This window comes from Balaenoptera physalus (genome assembly GCF_965194825.1).
Source record: "Balaenoptera physalus genome assembly, chromosome: 13".
Lineage (NCBI taxonomy): Eukaryota > Metazoa > Chordata > Mammalia > Artiodactyla > Balaenopteridae > Balaenoptera > Balaenoptera physalus.
In genome coordinates, this window is record NC_138892.1 from 75,955,171 (window position 1) to 75,975,978 (window position 20,808).

Sequence of the window (20,808 nt, forward strand, 5' to 3'; positions counted from 1 at the left end):
ATTTTGTACCCTGCTTTTACACTACATCTTCCCACCATTAAATATTCTTGGAGAAAATCATTTTTAATGAATGAACTGTTTTCCATCCTTTTTTTTAAAAAAAAAAATCTTTATTGGAGTAAAATTGCTTTTCAATGGTGTGTTAGTTTATGCTGTATAACAAAGTGAATCAGCTATACATACACATATATCCCCATATCTCCTCCCTCTTGCGTCTCCCTCCCACCCTCCCTATCCCACCCCTCTAGGTGGTCACAAAGCACTGAGCTGATCTCCCTGTGCTATGCAGCTGCTTCCCACTAGCTAGCTATTTTACATTTGGTAGTATATATAAGTCCATGCCACTCTCTCACTTCGTCCCAGCTTCCCCTTCCCCTTCCCCGTGTCCTCAAGTCCATTTTCTACGTCTGCATCTTTATTTTCCATTCTTAAGTTGGGCCATCAGTTACTTAACCAACCCCCTATTGTGGGATTTTTAGGTAGCTTCTAATATTTTTTCTATTACACTACTGGCTGAGATGAATATTCTTGAACATAAGTCTTGTACATAAATTTGACTTTCACCTTAGGATAAGATCCTAAAAGCAAAATTACTGGCTCAAAGTGTATGAACATTTTAAGGCTGTTGATACACAAATTGCCAAATTACCCTCCAGAAGGTTCGCACCAATTTCCATCCCCATCAGCAGCAACAGATGAAAACGGCCTTTTCCTTACATCCTTAGCAGCAAATTTTGTGCATTTTTAAAACTTTCTACCAATTAGATGAGCAAAAAAAAAAAAAAAATAGATTTATAACTTGCATTTCTTTGTTAGGTAGTGAAGTTGAACATCTTTCTGTATTTATTGGGGATAAGATTCTCTTCTATTGTGAATGCCCTGTCACATCTTCTACCCGTTTATCTATCACTGTGTTGGAAGATGCTGGGATGCAGAACCTTTTTAGGTGCATGGTGTGGTTCTGCTCCTGCTGACACAGAGTCCTCTCTCAGTGGAAGATGGCTGCTCCTTAGCACTGAGAAAAGTCAGCACCCCTACAGCCTGCCATGGGCCTGGAAGTGATGTCTCAGTGGCTCTGGAGGAATTAAATTCAGGTCCCTGGATTTAGCAACTCACCAGCAACCAGAACTGGTACTTCAGGACTAAATGACTCTGCAGTGTATCAGTTCTCATGAACTTGACCTTCTTCCCACCTTTTCACCCAGTGACTGAATCAGGCCAAGCTCAGGTGGAGACACAGCTTCATCTCTCTTCTCCCGGGAGTGGGACTGAAAAGCCAGTACAGAGCAGATCATCCCTGCAGACTCTCGCTGGGTGACCCCGGGGCACGGCAGGAGGAAAGAAGGGTGATCATCCTCACCCTTCTTGGAGAGTGGAGCCACGTTCCAAAAAAAGATGCAGTAAGCACGAACCACACAACAACCCAGATGAACTTGAACTCAGCAGTTGGAATGAATAACCCCTCCTTTCTGCAAGTCACTGCTCACCTTGTGCCTCTCTCCACTGGTGAGTGGTTCCTTCTGGCTTGAAATCACTACTGGTGGCTTACCGCTGCTGGTGGTTTACATTGTTGTTTCCCCCACTAGAACGTCAAGTTCAGGGCTTCCAGTTCCTCTGCGTGAAACCCTTTGTAGTTGCTATGGGTGAACGGATGTGTGAGTGATAAATGAACAAAACAATTTTTCCCTAGCACTTCCATGCTGTTTCTAAATGACAGATTTCCACAGCTCCCTCCCCCATACAACCACAGACTCTTTGAAGACATTTCTCTCTCCCCCCTCATGCCTGGCACAAAGGGGGATAAATGCTAATCGAGGGAATGAATGAACCAAACCTTATCTGGACCACAATAACGCCTACCTGAGCTCATCTTTCTTTTTTCTTTTTCTTTTTTTTGATGTTTTAGTTTAAATTTTATTTCCTGCCCCCAAACATCAATTAAGCGCCCAGGAGAAGGAAAAGGGGATGTGACTAGCAATAGAAAGAAATTTTCTTCACAACAATGGCCATGGCAAGCTTAGGCACTTTTGGTGAAATCTGTCTGGGAAGTACTGGCAGAGGAATAAAAGGCAAACTGACACAGAAGTATTGCTTGGTGTGCATTTCCAGGCTCTGCCTTCTTTCTCATCTCTTGGTGGCAGGCGGAGGAAGAGGAGAAAAGGTTAAACTTTTTTATAAACCAGCAGAATAAGCTTATAACATCCTCTCACTATCTCTGCATAGGTTCTAGTCTCTGCAGCATTATATAAGCTTTGCCCAAAGTAATGAACAGTTGAAAGTCAAATGTAATACTTCACCAAACAACTTAAAAATGCTTGCACACCGGAAAGGATTAAGTTGCAGAGAACACAAATGGACCCAGAGCAACCTTTGCCAAAAGAGAATATTGTGCTAAATGTACAGCCATAGCTCTTTTCCATATGAAGAAACAGTCAGAAGGATAAAAGAACTTGGTCAAAATCACACAAGTAAGTAGGACAGAATCTGGTCTGTCTGTCCCAAGGGTTGTGTTCTTTAACCACCAGGCTAGCTTTTGTCAAAGCTGATTCATGCATAGAATAACTATACACCTCTGTTTGCCTTGAATATTCCCTGTTTATACGTATGCCTACTGCAGTTTTTAACATTGCCCACTTTGACTCCCAAAAGCAACCGAGAATACACAATAATTTGGTCACTCTATCCATGGACCACTGTGGTGGGACTGCCCAGGAAGCTTATTAAAAGTGCAGCTTCCTCAGCCCTACTCCAGATCTAGATAAGTTTTCTGAGGGTTGGCTCAAGAATCCAGGTACAAGTCTTTTTAAGTGGTTTTGTGGAAGCCCCCAGGTGAGTTTCTCGCTCTCTTAAGTTAATAAACCGTTCATTCTGCCTCCCCCAGATGCCCAGTCAGGGCCTGTTAAGGTAGAACTCCCTGCACCACATCAGAAGGACGCTCCCAGCAAAGTAATCTCTGGAGCCTTGGAGAATCTGAATGGTCTCATGTTGGCAAACGTGCCATGACAAACATCCTCCAGAGCATTCCCTTTCACATTTTACCGTCTATCAATCACTCCCAAAGGCAGTCTGATCAAATGAGGCCTAGCTTCGTCTGTCCTAACGTGCACCCACTGATTCAAGCAGTTTAGGAATACAAGGTGCTGTGGTTCTCAACCAGGGTGGCCCAACCTCTAAAATAGTAGTCCAAGAGTCACTACCTCCTGGGCACATCCGCTCTGCAACAGCCCCAGTAAACGAATGTCCCATCTTTGATTTTTCAAGGTTGGCAACAGGGAGTCCCCTCCTAAAGAAGGTTCTCTCTCATTGGCACACCCTCAAAGGCTGCCCCCAATGTGGTTCCTTCCTGTGGGCCTGATCAGGCTAAGGGAAGAGTTGTCTCTTTCCTTCTCTGAGTCGGACCAAATCGTCTTAGTAACACCTCTTCACAGTGTTGACCATGTGTTTCATGGGGGCTGATGCTGAGCATTTATTTCAACCTTTCATGGTGGAAAGAGAGAGGATTATAATGATTTTAACTTCTGGGGGAGAGGGGAGGGTAATGATTATGTTGTCATTTTGTATTGTGTCCTTTGGTCATGAACTTGTTTTGAATTTCACATAAAAATGGGCCCAACATTCCCACATTGTGAGGTCATTCAGCACCCTCATTTTGCACCTTTAAAATCTCTATCAGTATCACTTGGAAATGTTTGAAATGGTATGAGCTTCTCCTCACTTTCCTATCAGCTGTAAATGCGGAGTCCCAACATGAACCTAACCATTGAGTAAAACACCTCTCCACTACCTGTGTATCACTGGGTAGGCCCCTTAACCTCTTGGTTTTCTTCAGTGCTCAGTTATGAAAAGGTGAGGGTTCTCTGAATTTATATTTGGGGCAGGACAAGGTAGAGGAGAGTGTGTCTTTGATTTTATTCTTCCAAACTGGAATGTCTTCCCTCTCTTCCCCATGGGTCCAAATCTCACTTGGCCTTCAGGCCCACTGCCAAGGAGCCTTTCCTGATTCCCCAGTCCACACAAATCCCTGCCTGTTAGGGTCAGTGCCATAAAACCTAGCTGTCTTTTACGGTAATATTCCCCTCAAGCCAATCTCAAAATGTGCGTCTCTCTTGCCCTCCTGGGGCCCCTGGGGCTGTGCCATCCCACCGGCACGCTCAAGTGGGGTGTCTACTAGACTAAGGCATGGGTGGGGAGACCCAGGTGTGAGGGGCCAGGCAGAGTACCTCTGCATCCCCCCTGCTCTCATCCACTAAAATGCCCCTCCTCCTGAAGGCTGACCCCCAAGTCACATGTTCCTTATTATGGCCTCACTGGTTAGTAATGACATCACAAGCCTTCTCACAGTTTCCATGGCAGGGTAACTGCCAACGTGCTGCCCTGAGAGAAACTTCCGTGACAGTTCTCCACCAGATACCAATCTCTTTGGTTGTCTGAGAGAGAATGTGTGACCGGATCCTCTATATTTACTCTAACCAGGGCTCTGTTCCATTGGTGGGCAGTGCGGCACATACACTGGGACCGGGAATCTCTACAGGAGCCATGGTGTACACACAACCTCTGCTGGCAGCCTCATGTTCCTGTGGGGCTTGCCCACTACGTAAACCTGAGTGTGTTCCCAGCTGTAAGTAATACCAGTGACCTGGGACACCTTCAGGGACCCACAGTGCTCATTGCTGAGGACAAGTGAAATGTCATCCCTGGAAAAGTGTGTAGGATTGTTCTGATCTTTATAAATGTAGCCTTACCCTCTGGACTACAAGATGATTCCATTCAGACCCATTCCTGATTGTCCTCTTAGCACAAGACAAGTGAATTTTTGTTGGCAAGTGGTAAATGGAGCAGTTTGAGGAAGAGGGCCACTTTTAAACCGCACCTTCAAACCCAGTCACCTCTCTGCTGTCATGTAGAAATCTATATCGTTCCCCTCAAACACATCCTATCATGAGCTGCTGAGTACTAGGGGAGAGGGTGGTGCCATATTGATGTGAAGACCAGAAGAACCAAGAGGGGTGTTCAAGTACTAATGAGATTGGAGGGCTGAGGAAATGGTGTCCCAGGAGGCTGGTTGATGTGAGCCTAGACTTGGTACCCAGAACGCGGTTCTGAGTGTCCTGATCACTCTGCCTCAGTATTTGGCCTTGTTCTAATCTAGATAAAAGTATCAGAGGGCTAGAGGACAGTGTGGTTGAAACAGGCAGTATAAATGGGGACCAAGAGGGGTTGCCAAGTTTGGAGGGGTATTTAACCAATTTATATTAGATTATTTTTTTTCCAAACCTTGAAAGGCATTTCCACTAAAGCCTCAGAAGTGACAGACTGCAAGAAAAGTTTTCTCTGTTGTGGAAGGGAGAGATGGAGAGGATCATGATTGCAATTACTTTCGGGTTCTACTGTTTATCTGGAAACGGTGAAGAGACTTCCTGATGTGCTTCAGCCGTAGGCTCTAGGAATTGCTTTTGCAGCCAGTTTCCCTACTCTAGGGACTCAGAGAGGTGATGGGTCAAGGCTGTGTTTTGGATGTCAAGTAGATTAAAGGGCTTCAGCCAGAAACTGGGAGAGACATGAGAGAGGGAAATTCTGGCAGGAGACTGTGTACAGCAGAACTGACTGATCAGTTCTGATTTTCTTTGCAGCAGCAGTGGCTCCCGTTTCTCCTCCTACCCCTGGTCACTACCATGTCCTCTAGCGAGGGTGTGGAGAAACGCAGTTGGGCTGGCATGGGGTGACATACTGCCTGGTTGGTGGCTACCGGGCCTACGGGGAGGTTCCGTTGGCCACGCCAGCAAAAGTGGAAGCAGAGAAGCCAGTTCCCAGCTGCGCTCCGAAGAGAAAGCACCCTCCGGAAAAGTCGTACGAAGACCTGGGTTGCCCCAGACCCAAAATCCGGCGATTGCAGCATTCAAGCAGTTTAGGAATAGAAGGTGCTTTGATTCTCAAGCAGGGTGGCCCAACCTCGGGACACATCCCCTCTGCAACAGCCCCAGTAAACAAATGTCCCATCTTTGCTTTTTCGAGGTCGGCAACACGGAGTCCCCTCCTAAAGAAGAATCTCTTTCATTGCCACACTCTCAAAGGCTGCCCGCAGTGTGGTTCCTTCCTGTGGGCCTGATCATGCTAAGGGCAGAGTTGTCTCTTTCCTTCTCTGGGTCGGACCAAATCGTCTTAGTAACACCTCTTCACAATGTTGACCATGTGTTTCACGGGGGCGGCTGCTGAGACTTATCTCATCCTTTCATGGGGGAGAGAGAGAGGATCATAATGATTTGTACTTCTAGGGGAGAGGGGAGGGTAATGATTATGTTGTCATTCTGTATTATGTCCTTTCGTCATGAACTTGTTTTGAATTTCATATTAAAATGGGTCCAGCATTCCCACTTTGTGAGGTCATTCAGAACCCTCATTTTGCACCTTTAACATCTCTCTCAGTATCACTTGGAAATGTTTGAAGTGGCATGAGCTTGTCCACACATTCCTATCAGCTGTAAATCCGGAGCCCCAACATGAACACCTCTCACCTCTCATTCAGCAGAACACCTCTCCACTACCTGTGTAACATTGGGTACGGCACTTAACCTCTTGGTTTTCTTCAGTGCTCAGTTGTGAAAATGTGACAGTTCTATGAATTTATATTTGGGGCAGGACAAGGTCGAGAAGAGTGTGTCTTTGCTTTTATTCTTCCAAACTGGAATGTCTTCCCTCTCTTCCCCATGGGTCCAAATCTCACTTGTCCTTCACGCCCACTGCCAAGAAGTCTTCCCTTATTCCCCAGTCCACACAAATCTCTGCCTCTTAGGGTCAGTGCCATACAACCTAGCTGTCTCTTACGGTAATCTTGCCTCTCAAGCCAATCTCAGAATGTGGTTCTCTCTTGCCCTCCTGGGGCCCCTGAGTATGTGCCAGGCCACTGGCACGCCCCACGTGGGGTGTCTACTAGACTAGGGCATGGGTGGGGAGGCCCAGGTGTGAGGGGCCAGGCAGAGTAACTCTGCCTCCCCCCTGCTCTCCTCCACCAAAATGCCCCTCCTCCTGATGTCTGACCCCTAAGTCACAGGTTCCTTATTATGACCTCACTGTGCTGTGATGACCTCACAGGCCTTCTCACAGTTTCCATGGCAGGGTAACTGCCAACGTGCTGCCCTCAGAGAAACTTCCCTGACAGTCCTCCACCAGATACCAGTCTCTTTGTTTGTCTGAGAGAGGATGTGTGACCGGATCCTCTATATTTACTCTAACCTGTGCTCTTTTCCATGGGTGGGCAGTGCGGCAGGTACACTGAGACAGGGCATCACTACAGGAGGCATGTTGTACACACAACCACACCTGGCTACCTCATGTTCCTGTGGGGCTTGCCCAGAACGTAAACCTGAGCGCGTTTCCAGCTGTAAGTAATACCAGTGACCTGGGACACCTTCAGGGACCCACAGTGCTCACTGCTGAGGACAAGAGAAAGGTCATCCCTGGACAAGTGTGCAGGTTGGTTGTGATCTTTATAAATATAGCCTTCCCCTTTGGGTTACAGGATGCTTCCATTCAGACCCTTTCTTGATTGGCCTCTTAGCAAAAGACAAGTGCATTTTTGTTGGCAAATGGTAAATGGAGCAGTTGGAGGAAGAAGGTCACTCTTGAACCGCACCTTCGAAACCAGGCACCGCTCTGCTGTCATGTAGACATCGATATCGGTCCCCTTAGACACATCCTATCATGAGCTGCTGAGTACTAGGGGAGAGGGTGGTGCCATATTGATGGGAAGACGGGAAGAACCAAGAGGGATGTTGAAGTGTTAATGAGACTGGAGGGCTGAGGAGATGGTGTTCCAGGAGGCTGGGTTGATGTGAGCCTAGACTTGGTACCCAGAACGCGGTTCTGAGTGTCCTGATCACTCTGCCTCCGTATTTGGCCTTGTTCTAATCTAGATAAAAGTATCAGAGGGCTAGAGTTCAGTGTGGTTGAAACAGGGAGTATAAATGGGGCCCTAGAGGGCTTGGCAAGGTGGGAAGGGTTTTAAACCGATTTATATTAGATTTTTTTTTTTCCAAACCTTGAAAGGCATTTCCACTAAAGCCTCAGAAGTGACAGACTGCAAGAAATATTTTCTCTGTGGTGGAAGGGAGAGATGGAGAGGATCATGATTGCAATTACTTTCGGGTTCTACTGTTTATCTGGAAACGGTGAAGAGACTTCCTGATGTGCTGCAGCCGTAGGCTCTAGGAATTGCTTTTGCAGCCTGTTTCCCTACTCTAGGGACTCAGAGAGGTGATGGGCCAAGGCTGTGTTTTGGATGTCAAGTAGATTAAAGGTCTTCAGCCAGAAACTGGGAGAGACATGAGAGAGGGAAATTCTGGCAGGAGACTGTGTACAGCAGAACTGACTGATCAGTTCTGGTTTTCTTTGCAGCAGCAGTGGCTCCCGCTTCTCCTCCTACCCCTGGTCACTACCATGTCCTCTAGCGAGGGTGTGGAGAAACGCAGTTGGGCTGGCATGGGGAGACATACTGCCTGGTTGGTGGCTACCAGGCCTACGGGGAGGTTCCTTTGGCCACGCCAGCAAAAGTGGAAGCAGAGAAGCCTGTCCCCAGACGTGCTCCCAAGAGGAAGCGCTCTCCGCAAAGTCGTACGAAGTCCTGGGTTGCCCCAGACCCAAAATCCGGCGATTGCAGCATTCAATCAGTTTAGGACTAGAAGGTGCTTTGATTCTCAAGCAGGGTGGCCCAACCTATGGGCACATACCCTCTGCAACAGCCCCAGTAAACGAATGTCCCATCTTTTCTTCTTCGAGGTTGGCAACAGGGAGTCCCCTCGCAAATAAGGTTCTCTCTCATTGCCACACTCTCAAAGGCTGCCCCCAATGTGGTTCCTTCCTGTGGGCCTGATCATGCTAAGGGCAGAGTTTTCTCTGTTCTTCTCTGAGGCGGACCAAATCGTCTCAGTAACACCTCTTCACAGTGTTGACCATGTGTTTCACGGGGGCTGCTGCTGAGCCTTTATCTCATCTTTTCATGGTGGAGAGAGAGAGGATTAGAATGATTTTTACTTCTAGGGGAGGGGGAGGGTAATTATGTTGTCATTTTGTATTATGTCCTTAGATCATGAACTTGTTTACAATTTCATATTAAAATGGGCCCATCATTCCCACATTTTGAGGTCATTCAGCACCCTCATTATGCACATTTAACATCTCTCTCAGTATCACTTGGAAATGTTTGAAATGGCATGAGCTTGTCCTCACATTCCTATCAGCTGTAAATGCGGAGCCCCAACATGAACCTAACCATTGAGCAAAACACCTCTCCATCACCTGTGTAACACTGGGTAGGGCACTTAACCTCTTGGTTTTCTTCAGTGCTCAGTTGTGAAAATTTGAGAGTTCTATGAATTTATATTTGGGGCAGGACAAGGTCGAGGAGATTGTGTCTTTGCTTTTATTCTTCCAAACTGGAATGTCTTCCCTCTCTTCCCCATGGGTCCAAATCTCACTTGTCCTTCACGCCCACTGCCAAGGAGCCTTCCATGATTCCCCAGTCCACACAAATCTCTGCCTCTTAGGGTCAGTGCCATACAACCTAGCTGTCTCTTACAGTAATCTTGCCTCTCAAGCCAATCTCAGAATGTGGGTCTCTCTTGCCCTCCTGGGGCCCCTGAGTCTGTGCCAGGCCACTGGCACGCCCCACGTGGGGTGTCTACTAGACTAGGGCATAGGTGGGGAGGCCCAGGTGTGAAGGGCCAGGCAGAGTAACTCTGCCTCCCCCCTGCTCTACTTCACCAAAATGCCCCTCCTCCTGATGCCTGACCCCTAACTCACAGGTTCCTTATTATGACCTCACTGTGTAGTGATGACCTCACAGGCCTTCTCACAGTTTCCATGGCAGGGTAACTGCCAACGTGCTGCCCTCAGAGAAACTTCCCTGACAGTCCTCTACCAGATACCAGTCTCTTTGTTTGTCTGAAAGAGAATGTGTGACCGGATCCTCTATATTTACTCTAACCTGTGCTCTGTTCCATGGGTGGGCAGTGCGGCAGGTACACCGAGACCGGGCATCTCTACAGGAGGCATGTTGTACACACAACCTCAACTGGCTGCCTCATGTTCCTGTGGGGCTTGCCCACAACGTAAACCTGAGCGCGTTCCCAGTTGTAAGTAATACCAGTGACCTGGGACACCTTCAGGGACCCACAGTGCTCACTGCTGAGGACAAGAGAAAGGTCATCCCTGGACAAGTGTGCAGGTTGGTTGTGATCTTTATAAATATAGCCTTCCCCTTTGGGCTACAGGATGCTTCCATTCAGACCCTTTCCTGATTGGCCTCTTAGCAAAAGACAAGTGAATTTTTGTTGGCAAATGGTAAATGGAGCAGTTGGAGGAACAGGGCCACTGTTGAACTGCACCATCGAACCCAGGCACCTCTCTGCTGTCATGTAGACTTCTATATCGGTCCCCTCACACACATCCCATCCTGAGCTGCTGAGTACTAGGGGAGAGGGTGGTGCCATATTGATGGGAAAACCGGAAGAAACAAGAGGCTTGTTGAAGTGCTAATGATACTGGGTGGATGAGGAGATGGTGTCCCAGGAGGCTGGGTTGATGTGAGCCTAGCCTTGGTACCCAGAACACGGTTCTGAGTCTTCTAATCACTCTGCCTCAGTATTTGGCCTTCTTCTAATCTAGATAAATGTATTAGAGCTCTACAGTTCAGTGTGGTTCAAACAGGGAGTATAAATGGGGCCCAAGAATGGTTGCCAAGGTGGGAGGGGTTTTTAACCAATTTATATTAGATTATTTTTTTCCAAACATTGAAAGGCATTTCCATTAAAGCCTCAGAAGTGACAGACTGCAAGAAATGTTTTCTCTGTTGTGGAAGTGAGAGATGGAGAGGATCATGATTGCAATTACTTTCGGGTTCTACTGTTTTTCCTGGAAACGGTGAAGAGACTGCCTCATGTGTTGCAGCCGTACACTCTAGAAATTGCTTTTCCAGCCAGTGTCCCTTCTCTAGGTACTCAGAGAGGTGATGGGCCAAGGCTGTGTTTTGGATTTCAAGTAGATTAAAGATCTTCAGCCAGAAACTGGGAGAGACATGAGAGAGGGAAATTCTGGCAGGAGACTGTGTACAGCAGAAGTAACTGATCACTTCTGATTTTCTTTGCAGCAGCAGTGGCTCCCGTTTCTCCTCCTACCCCTGGTCACTACCATGTCCTCTAGCGAGGGTGTGGCGAAACGCAGTTGGGCTGGCATGGGGAGACATACTGCCTGGTTGGTGGCTACCGGGCCTACGGGGAGGTTCTTTTGGACACTCCAGCAAAAGTGGAAGCAGAGAAGCCAATCCCCAGACGTGCTCCCAAGAGAAAGCACTCTCCGGAAAAGTCGGACTAGTTTTCTCCACACCCAAAATCCAGCGATTACAGCATGGTGCCCGGAGGTGGACCTCACAGAATCTTGCTGGCTGTGTCATTCTGAAAAGAGGGTAATGGTTTAACTGCCTAAGGCATCGAATGCCTCTTCCTTCAGTGACCCACCCCGTCCCCCTACTGCCCACTGCCACAGATTAGAAACTGCGTCCTTCTGTTTGAACCTTCCGCAGCCAGGAGCCTCCTTCCACACTAAATGGCCATAAGCAAGGAGCCTCAGAAACTGAGGTTTGAAATGAGAGTCTGCCCTGAACATCCCAGGGCTGAAGCTGGCCTGGAAGGAAACATGACGTTCCTCTGCTCAATCCTTAGGGACCCCTTTTTGAGCTGAAGAAAGAAAAATCTGCACTCTGCGTGCCGAGGAGGATGCAGGAGCAGAGACAAGGTACAGAGAAGCCTTAGCAGTCTACCACCTGAACTCCTGCCCTGAGCCATTGTCAGCGGCCAGCACCACAAAGCAGGGGGGAGCTGGGTTTTTTGAAACTGAAAGCAGCAATCTGTGGCTTCCCAAAAAGCCTCCTGCCTGGGGTCTCAGGAGGGAGGATAGAGAGACCCAGGAAGACCTGCTCCCTGAAGCAAGAACAGGATGGAGAGTCAAGCACCACGCATCCTGCCCCGAGGTTCACATGCTCCTTTATTCCCAGCCCCCTTACTGCTCAATAAAATGTTTTTCTGTAACAGATTTCTAGGGTCGCCAGTGCTCAGACTTAGGTCACTACCCCTGTGCTAGGCACTCCTGCTACCCAGGAAAGGTTCCAAAGGTGGAACAGTTCCAGGGGGTGCCAGGGATCAGAGCAAAATCTTGAGAGGCTGGGGATGAAGGAGTTTGGGCACAGTCCCTAAAGCATCTCAGTGGTTGGGCTTCTGTGAGAAGGCACATCCCCTTTATGTGTGTGTGTGTGTGTGTGTGTGTGTGTGTGTGTGTGTTGGAGGGAGGGGGTCCCCAGAGGAGGCAGCTAGGGGGAGGGCCTGAGGCTGGAAATGGGGAATGGCGTGCGGCCTCTGAGCAAGCACAGGCACTTAGCCCTTGAGGTTTCTGGGAAAGCTAGAGCCACAAGGGCCACGAGATAAAGCAAGTGTAGCAGCAGAACCCAGCTGCCAGGTCTTTCCTCAGAACCTATACTTCTCCACGAGGCCGGGCCTTCCACGCTGAGGTAGGAGGGATCCTGACCAGAAGGTCAGCCAGCAGCTCTGGGAGGAAGGTTGCTGCAACGGGGGCTCTGCTGCCATGGAAATGACTTCATTTCCTTCCACTCAAATAGCCTACTGACTGGGTTCCTGCTCTGTTGAGTAAAAGGGTCGTTGACTCTCCCTAGAAGGTTGTTCAGTTCACATCCCAAAAGTTTCTCTATTCAGGCCCTGGGGAGGTGTAGCAACTCCTGAGGGCGCTCTTTCCTGAGGTTGGCTGACAGAAGTGGGGGAGGTTCCTGATAGTTCCCAGGTGCTGGTTGAAGTCCCCAGAGAATGGTCATGCAGGTTGGGGAGTCAAGTAGGTGGAGAGAGAAGGTCGGGGACAGAGGGCTCCTTCCTGAATCCAGAGCTCACAAGGTTATCCCCCCCCCCCCGATTTCCAGAAACTCTCTCTTCCCCTACACCAGCCCACATGGCCCAGTACCGGGAAACCGGGAGCCCAGAGCACTTGTGGCCGCAGAGACCCTCGCACGCAGCCCTCGGAGTGGGCGGGGCCGGCTGCAGGCAGATGGGGACGAGGTGTGCTCCCGGGAGGCCTCGGGCTGAAGGTGGCCCTCTGAGAGAAGCACCCCAGCTAGGACAGGAAGGTTAGAGGCGGGGGAGAGCAACCTAGGGCGCCCCCTCAGAGCAGTGGGAGTGGGAAGAGGGGCAGGGGCGGATGGAACCCGCGATGGGAGGCGAGTGGGCTCTCAGCAGAGGCCAGCTTAGCCCGCGGGAGCTGCCTCTGAGCAGGGGGCGGGAAGGCAGTGCCGCCCTTTGGCTGCCGGGCTTCGCGGATCGCGGCTCTCCGCACACGGGTCACAGGGTCCTGTGACTCTGTATCCCCTCCTTCACCCCGCCCCCTTCGCGAGGCCGCGCCGCTGGGTGGCCTGTGTCGACGGGCAGAACCCCATCGCCCGCCCCTCTCAGACCCGCCTCTGCCCACCTGCCTGGCCCTGCGCAGCTTGCGGCACGGGGGTCTCGAAGGTCCCTGTGCACTCAGCCAGCGGCCTCTGCTGTGTCTGCTGCTCCTGCTGTGTCTGCTGCTGCGGCCGGTAACCCACGTCCAGATCACGCTGGGCACCTCCAGCACCCCAAGTCCGCGGGAGCGCATGCGGGCCCTGATGCGGCACTTCCTGCTTGTGGACGGGTGGCTGCAGTGTGTGAGGGCTGGTGGGGGCCGGTGGGGGACTTGCCTGGCCCTGGGCAGGGGAGGAGGTCCGGAGCATGCAGAGCTAGTGGGGAGGCTCCCTCACACCACCCCTGGATGTCCTCTCCATCACCTATGGACGCCCTTCCCCTTCTCTGTCATCCCCTCCCTGGTGGGAACCCCTCAGCCCAGGCCTCAGCTGCTCCTAGTATAGTCTGTGTGACAGTGTGAGGTGGGGGACCCCCAGGCTGGCCCAGGCCAGGCAATGTGTCCTGCCTGATCCCAAGACCTAAGGAGCCCACCCATTTGCCTTGACCTCCCTCCAGCCACAACAACATGCCCCTGGTCCTGAGGCAGTTTTACCACAATGGGCTACAGGATGTTAACCTGTGCAATGGCCATTGCCGGACCAGCTTTGACAGGTTGAAAGACGGTCTCGTGGGTGCCCAGGTACCAAAGGGATACACAAGGTGCCACCATGGCTGCTGGGGAATGTGGGGCAGTTTGGGGGCCTCAGAGACCACAGGTTAGTCACATTGGAACTAAGTTACCATAGTGACCTAGAAAGTGCCATGCCATGGATGCTGGGGGCTACAGGGGTCACAGTGAGGCAACCTGACGGGCATGCAAGTACCACAGAAAAAGCAACGCATTACATGTGACTTCTGGGCACAGTGAGTGCTGTGCCAGCTGAGGAGGCTATGAGAAGCCCAAGGAGTTCCAAAGCCCAAACTAAGCCCTGGCCTTCCCTCAGTTCTGGTCAGCCTATGTCCCATGCCAGACTCACGAACGGGATGCTGTGCGCCTCACCCTGAAGCAAATTGACCTCATCCGCCTCATGTGTGCCTCCTATTCTGAGCTGGAGCTTGTGACCTCAGTTAAAGGTAGACGGGGGTACTTCCCTGGTAGTCCAGAGGTTAAGACTCCACGCTTCCACTGCAGGGGGCTCGGGTTTGATCCCCGGTGGGGGAACTAAGAGCCTTCATGCTGTGCGGCAGAGCCAAAAAAAAAAAAAGGTAAACAGACTGGTGATGGTAGGTGTTAGGGACTTCAGTAAGCTACCCCTGCCTCTGAAATTGATCATCTGACCTACCTGCCCCCAGCTCTCAACAATACCCGGAATTTGGCTTGCCTCATTGGTGTGGAGGGCGGCCACTCACTGGACAGTAGCCTCTCCATCTTGCGTACCTTCTATGCACTAGGTGTGCACTATGTGACACTCACCCACACCTGCAACACGCCCTGGTGAGTGCAGTGCAGATGGTAAGGGCCCAGTGAAGCAGGGATCTGCCCAAGATCATGCTGGGGCCCAAAGCAAGTTTACCCCTGGGATCTGGCCCTGAACCTGGGGTGGGGAGGGGAATGGAGGTTTTCAGAACAAGACTGAATCCCCAGAAGGGCCCTCCGACTGCCAGGCACAGCCCAGTTTGGGTCCCTCCTCTTGCACCAGGGAGTTGCAGGTGTAGACGGTTCGACAGAATCTCTTTCTAGGCTCTTGTAGCCAAGTCATGGCCACCAGTCAGACTGCCTCTTGGCTATCCTGCAGGGCACAGAACTCAGCAAAGTGTATCCACCCCTTCTACAGCAATGTCAGTCAGCTGACCGGCTTTGGCGAGGTAAGGACCCAGGTTCCATACCCTGCCCCACATGAATGTACAACCCCGCCTGTTCCCTACAGATAAATGCACACAAGTTAAATGCAGCCCTGATGCCCTCTCCCCATCCTGTCCCTGCAGAAGGTGGTGGTAGAAATGAACTGCCTGGGCATGATAGTGGACTTGTCCCATGTCTCGATGCTGTGGCACGGCGAGCCCTAGAAGTGTCACAGGCACCTGTCATCTTCTCCCACTCAGCTGCCCGGGGTGTGTGCAAGAACACTCGGAATGTTCCTGATGATATCCTGCAGCTTCAGGTGAGAGATTGCCCTGGCCCTCAAACCTAAAGCAAGAGGTTCAAACCAGGAGCCCTTGAACCTGAGCCTCTTCTCCCTCAATTTCCTCAAACCCCAGGTTAAATATCTTCTGCCCCCAAAACCCACGGTCCACAGCCCCTGAACTCTTGAGCCCTAGGTGGGGGTCTAGGTGGTAAGATACTCCTCCAAACCTGGAAACCCTGGGCCAAGACACCACCCAGACCAGGGCTGCGGCTCCTCCATTCACACAAACCCAGAGAGGAGACGACTCTGACCTCAACACCTTCCTCACAGGGGCTGAGACAGTGAACAGGCAGGTGGCTGTGCTGGGGGCCAAGCTGACTGTCCACCAGTCCGCCCCTGCAGAAGAAGAACGGTGGCATCGTGATGGTGTCCCTGTCCGTGAGGGTGCTGCCGTGCAACCCGTTAGCCAACGTGCCTACTGGAACAGGTAAGCCTAACCCTGAGCTCTCTGAAAACTCTGATTTGGAGATGAAGCTGGGTCCAAATTTGGGGAGGACTTCAGAAGAGCCCCAGTGGTTTGACCCACCTGTTGGCAATAGGTACAGCTCTCAAAAACCCAATAATGGACGGTACACAGCACCTTGGTGTCATGTGGAACTGGAGCCACGGAATCAAAACTGTGATACTGATGGGTATCAGGGAGGCTGTCAGACACAGAGCCCGGGTGCTGCCCATCTGTGCCTCTGCAGGGGCTCCTAAAGCTCACTGTCCTTACCTCTGGCCAAGGGACTGGACAGCTCCTTAGGTCTCTGGGGTCTTCATCAGTTGTACTCTTGTTCCTCTCTCATCCTCCACACCCGGGGAAAGGAGCCCCCACAGGTTCTCAAGGAGACTGGGAGGCAGGGTGAATCTTGGGTGGGAAATGGCCTAAACAGGGGGCTCTGGTGTCCACTCCAAATCTGAAGTCCAGTCTAGAGCCAGCTGGGATCACTTCAGATCAAACCTCAGGGCCCTGTAGTTGGTACTCTCGGTGCCAGGCCACGAAGGAACTGGCCTGTTTGGCCTACAGGCTGCAAAAAGGGAAATCAACAGAGGCCAGTCATCACCCCCACCCCTGCCCTGGAAGCCGCACACTGCTGACTTCCCATTCTTCAGATCACTTCGACCACATCAGGGCAGTCATTGGATGCAAGTTCATCGGGATTGGCGGAGATTATGACGGGGCTGGTCGGTGAGTGCTTCCCCGTGGCTTGTCTCGGGCTGGCTGGGCAGCAGTGGGGCTTTCATAGCCACCGTGCCCACCACACTGTGGTCCTCATGGCCTTGACCATAGCCTCAGGTGTGTTGGCCCAACTGGTATCTCCCCTCTCCCAGGGTCTGCTTCCTGGGCTCTCCTGTCTGTTTGGCCCTACTCTAGGTCATCATATTTGTCTAAAACACCACACAGAGCTCATCTGCCCAGCATCTGCGTCCATCCAGTGCCAGCAGACTCACGGCCTCTGAGCAGACTCTTAGCAAGGTCTGGGCTGGGCTGACCATCTTCTCTGCCTGCAGCTGGGTCTGTGCATGCAGGGGTGTCAACCTAGTTCTTATAAAGCTTTTCTTCTCTTTACAAATGGAGGCAAAAATTACATTCAGTGAAAGGCATAGATCTTAACAGTACAGTTCAATGACTTTTGATGAATAGTCGAGGCGCTTTTGGGACCTTCCTCTGAAGGATGAAGAGCAGGAGTGAATCATTTACTCTCTCCAAGTCTCCATTTTCCATATCTGACCAGGGCTGGGGTTCAGTGGACCCTGGACACATAGGGCTTTGGTTCTGACTCAGGACCAAGGAACAGGTCTGAGGCCCAATAGCTGGCTGGCTGGCAGCCACACAGGTTCCCACAGGGGCTGGAGGACGTGTCCATATACCCGGTACTGATAGAGGAGTTGCTGAGACGTGGCTGGAGTGAGGAAGAGCTCTGGGGTGTGCTTCGAGGAAACGTGTGGCGGGTCTTCAGACAGGTGGAACAGGTATACTGGGCTGGGCAAAAGAGTAGCTCTGAGCAGGTGTACGTGGGGGTGCTGTGAGAGGTGTTGCCCGCTGACTGCCGCCTCCAGGTACGGGAGGAGAACGAAGGACAGAGTCCCTTGGAGGATGAGTTCCCAGATGAGCAGCTGGGCAGCTCTTGCCCCTCCGTCCTCCCACGTCTGCATCAGAGAGAGGATCTGGCTCCAGACCAGAAACTAACCAGAGCTGCGGTTCGTGGGAATCCCATTTTGTCACCTAAGTGGTCATTCTCAAAATCTTGCCCCCACATGGGCCCAGGCCTCACAGTTATTGCTGCCTTCCCAGTCCTCATTGTTTAGCTCTGGTGATCCAGTTAATCCTGCCAGATGTCACTTTGGCAGCCACAGATACCTCACAAAGTTTCCTTGCATGCGAGCACAAACATTTCCTATGTATTATTCTTTTCTGATAATTCTTTCAATGTATCGCTTCTGGCTTTGTGCAAAGTGATTCTTTGTTTTGTACACGGAGACCACATCTGGGAAAACATCACCACACTCTCATAAGTTAGAGGGGGAGACCCGAACTGGCCAAGCCATGACAGGAGTTCGCCGCTGCTGAGCTCTACAGATCCCGCTCCTTCCACACAGTTCGCCAATTCCGCGGCGAGCTCATCTTTCTTGAAGTTCTTCCCTTAGGAGACGTGTAAAATGCAGCAGGATTCTCAACCCATTCCCCGTGGTCACTTGCGCTAGATGGAGCTTTGCAGTGTTCTGTGCCAGCTGTGGGCCGCTGGTGGAACACTGTGTGACAACTGCCTGCACAGGACATCGGGGATAATGAAATGTCTGCCTTCTCAGCCTGACGCTGCTGAAACCCACGCTTCCCAGAGAAGGAGAGAGATCCAGCTGGTCCACACCTGCATACACATTTGTTGACATGTGCAGATGACAGCAGGCTCTAGCATGACCCACATCAGCCTAAATTCAAGAATTCGGGTGCCAGCCCTTGACAGCAGCTGAAGAGGGGTTTACAAGAGATGCAACCTCGAACCATAGCCTAGGCTGAATCAGAGATGCTGTTGGAAGAAATAGGCCGTTGTGTCACTTTAACAAAGAGTTTGGCTATGAGAAAAGCCCCCCAGAGCCCAGCACTCTGGGAGAGGCCTCACCCACAGAGCAGGGCAAGTGTCCCAGGCAGGGTGCCCCGCTCCCAGCACCCCGCCAACCCAGGAGAAGGTGCTCCCCCTACGCCCCAGACAACGGGAGCTCTCCCTTCCTGAATAATTGAGCTTCTCATCCAAAAGAGGTTCTCTTTTCACCCAAACGTTAGAGCTTCTAAATATTTCAGGATCCCTGGGTTGTAGAGGGTCACTCGCCGTGCCCTTTGGATAAATGAAGCCAACGTCAGCTGCTTCTGGGCTAGCCTTGAACAAAACCACCAAGATGGAAAATCTCTGCTCCTGCCATTCCTCCCGTCACCTCCCGTCAAGCCTTTCCTGCTGCATGCAATGACCCAGCTCTTTTGTGAGCAGGTGAAGAACACCCACTGTGCGTGCAGTTCTGTGGTCCCTGCAGAGGTGAGGTGGGTGTGGGGGACCCTCAACCATGCTGGCCTCTGCTGCCATCCCCAGGGCCCTTGATACGGGCTTCAGCACAGCACAGCCAGCCTCAGGAGGCCTGTGGGACCACTGGGGCCCCGGCGGTGATCCCCTGGATGTTCCTGGGAATGCTCCCATGACTCCAAGGCGAGCCCTGCCAACACCCAACTCCACCAAGCTGGCACTCCTTACCTTTTCCGGATTCCGTTCACAGCCCCCTCCTCATACGCATTCTCAAAGCTTCCAAGGGGGGTGACCCCACTTCTCTGCTACAACTCCACCCTGAAGGCAGCCCCCGCCTGACAGCACCACCCGCCCCCTTGGCAGGGCAGCCCTGAGTAGCTGCCCCTCCACGTGGACTGTCCGTTCGCCAGCCCGCCGAGGGGTGGAGACTCCAGGAGAGCCACTGTCCGCTCGCACTGCCCCAGCATCACCACCGCCACTTGCATACACTCTACATTTTCCTCCTGTGTGCTTCCCGACACCGGTCCCCTGCATGGGTCCCCCGCTGTGCGTACACAAGCCTGTGCAGAGACAGAGCACAGCCACCAAGTCTGAGCCTCGCCGCTGACGTCTGTGCTTGGAGAGGCTGGAGGAAGCTGTTCCCCAGTCGGCTTCACCGCAGGGTCCTGGTACCCAGTCTGCCTCCATCAGGGAGGTGATGGGACCCCACGGAAGGATACCCAGAAGCTCTCCCGGCCTGCGGGGTCTGGGGCTGTTAAGCTCTCCAATGCTGGGTCCTTCGGAGATAAAGTCTTCAGTCACCTGCCTGGGCACCCCATCCCCTCTGAAGATACAAACTAAACCTCCTCCAGGGTCTTGGCCTGGAGGGAGGAGCCGCCCAGGGTCAAAGCCCATCCCTCTCTCTTCCCACCTCTAGACCTGTGGGAAGGGCTCATGCTAAACTCCCGGTGCCTCTTCTCTCAAACCCTCAAACGATAAGAGAAGAGGTATGTCTGTCCACCTTGCAGGGTCCTTACTCCGCCTGCCAGTAGGTGACATGGTCCTGGAGTTTTTTCTTAAACTGCCAGTCTCACTGTCTTAGCTTCAGAGTTACACACGCCCAGGAAGGACCCCGGGTACACGGGCATCCTATTACTCCCAACTCTACTCCTGAGCTTCAGGGTTAGCTGACAGCAGGGGACAACCCATTTCAGGGATTTCTGATTTCCAAGGGCTCTTGAATGCAGAAACAGCCCTAAGAGTCAAAGGAATTTAGCTCCAGTGGTGAAGTTACAAGTCATCTGGCAAACACTTACAGCTGGAGGGCCAACTAAGCACCCCCTTAAATCTCACCACACAGACTCTGCTGATCCGGGCTGGCCGGTGTGGTTCTCCTAAGGTTGCTTGTGATATTGATCATCTTGCTGTACCTCCCAGTTAAAGACATAGCCTTAGGAAGATGGCTGGACCCAGACCATCAGGCAATCATATTTACCCATTGACCTACCCTCTTCCTCCCTCCTTCCTCCCTCACTTTGGAAGCTTTAGCGAAACATATTTCACTTCCCACTTTAAAATGAAATCATTAGCCTCTAAATAATTAACCTTGCATGGATAGGAGGGCAGGCAGTCTGCACACACACCTGTGCTGGTCGATCTGCCCAGTGAAAGGGAGGA

General features: G+C 51.5%; 1 long non-coding RNA gene across 1 annotated transcript; it reads left to right on the forward strand.

The window, feature by feature from the left end:
- Window positions 1-1,622: 1,622 nt before the first annotated feature.
- LOC309641842 lies at window positions 1,623-7,591 on the forward strand. The gene is made up of 2 exons (XR_014252785.1): window positions 1,623-4,007; window positions 6,767-7,591. It is a non-coding gene; the product is annotated as an uncharacterized lncRNA (long non-coding RNA).
- The last annotated feature ends 13,217 nt before the right edge of the window (window positions 7,592-20,808 follow it).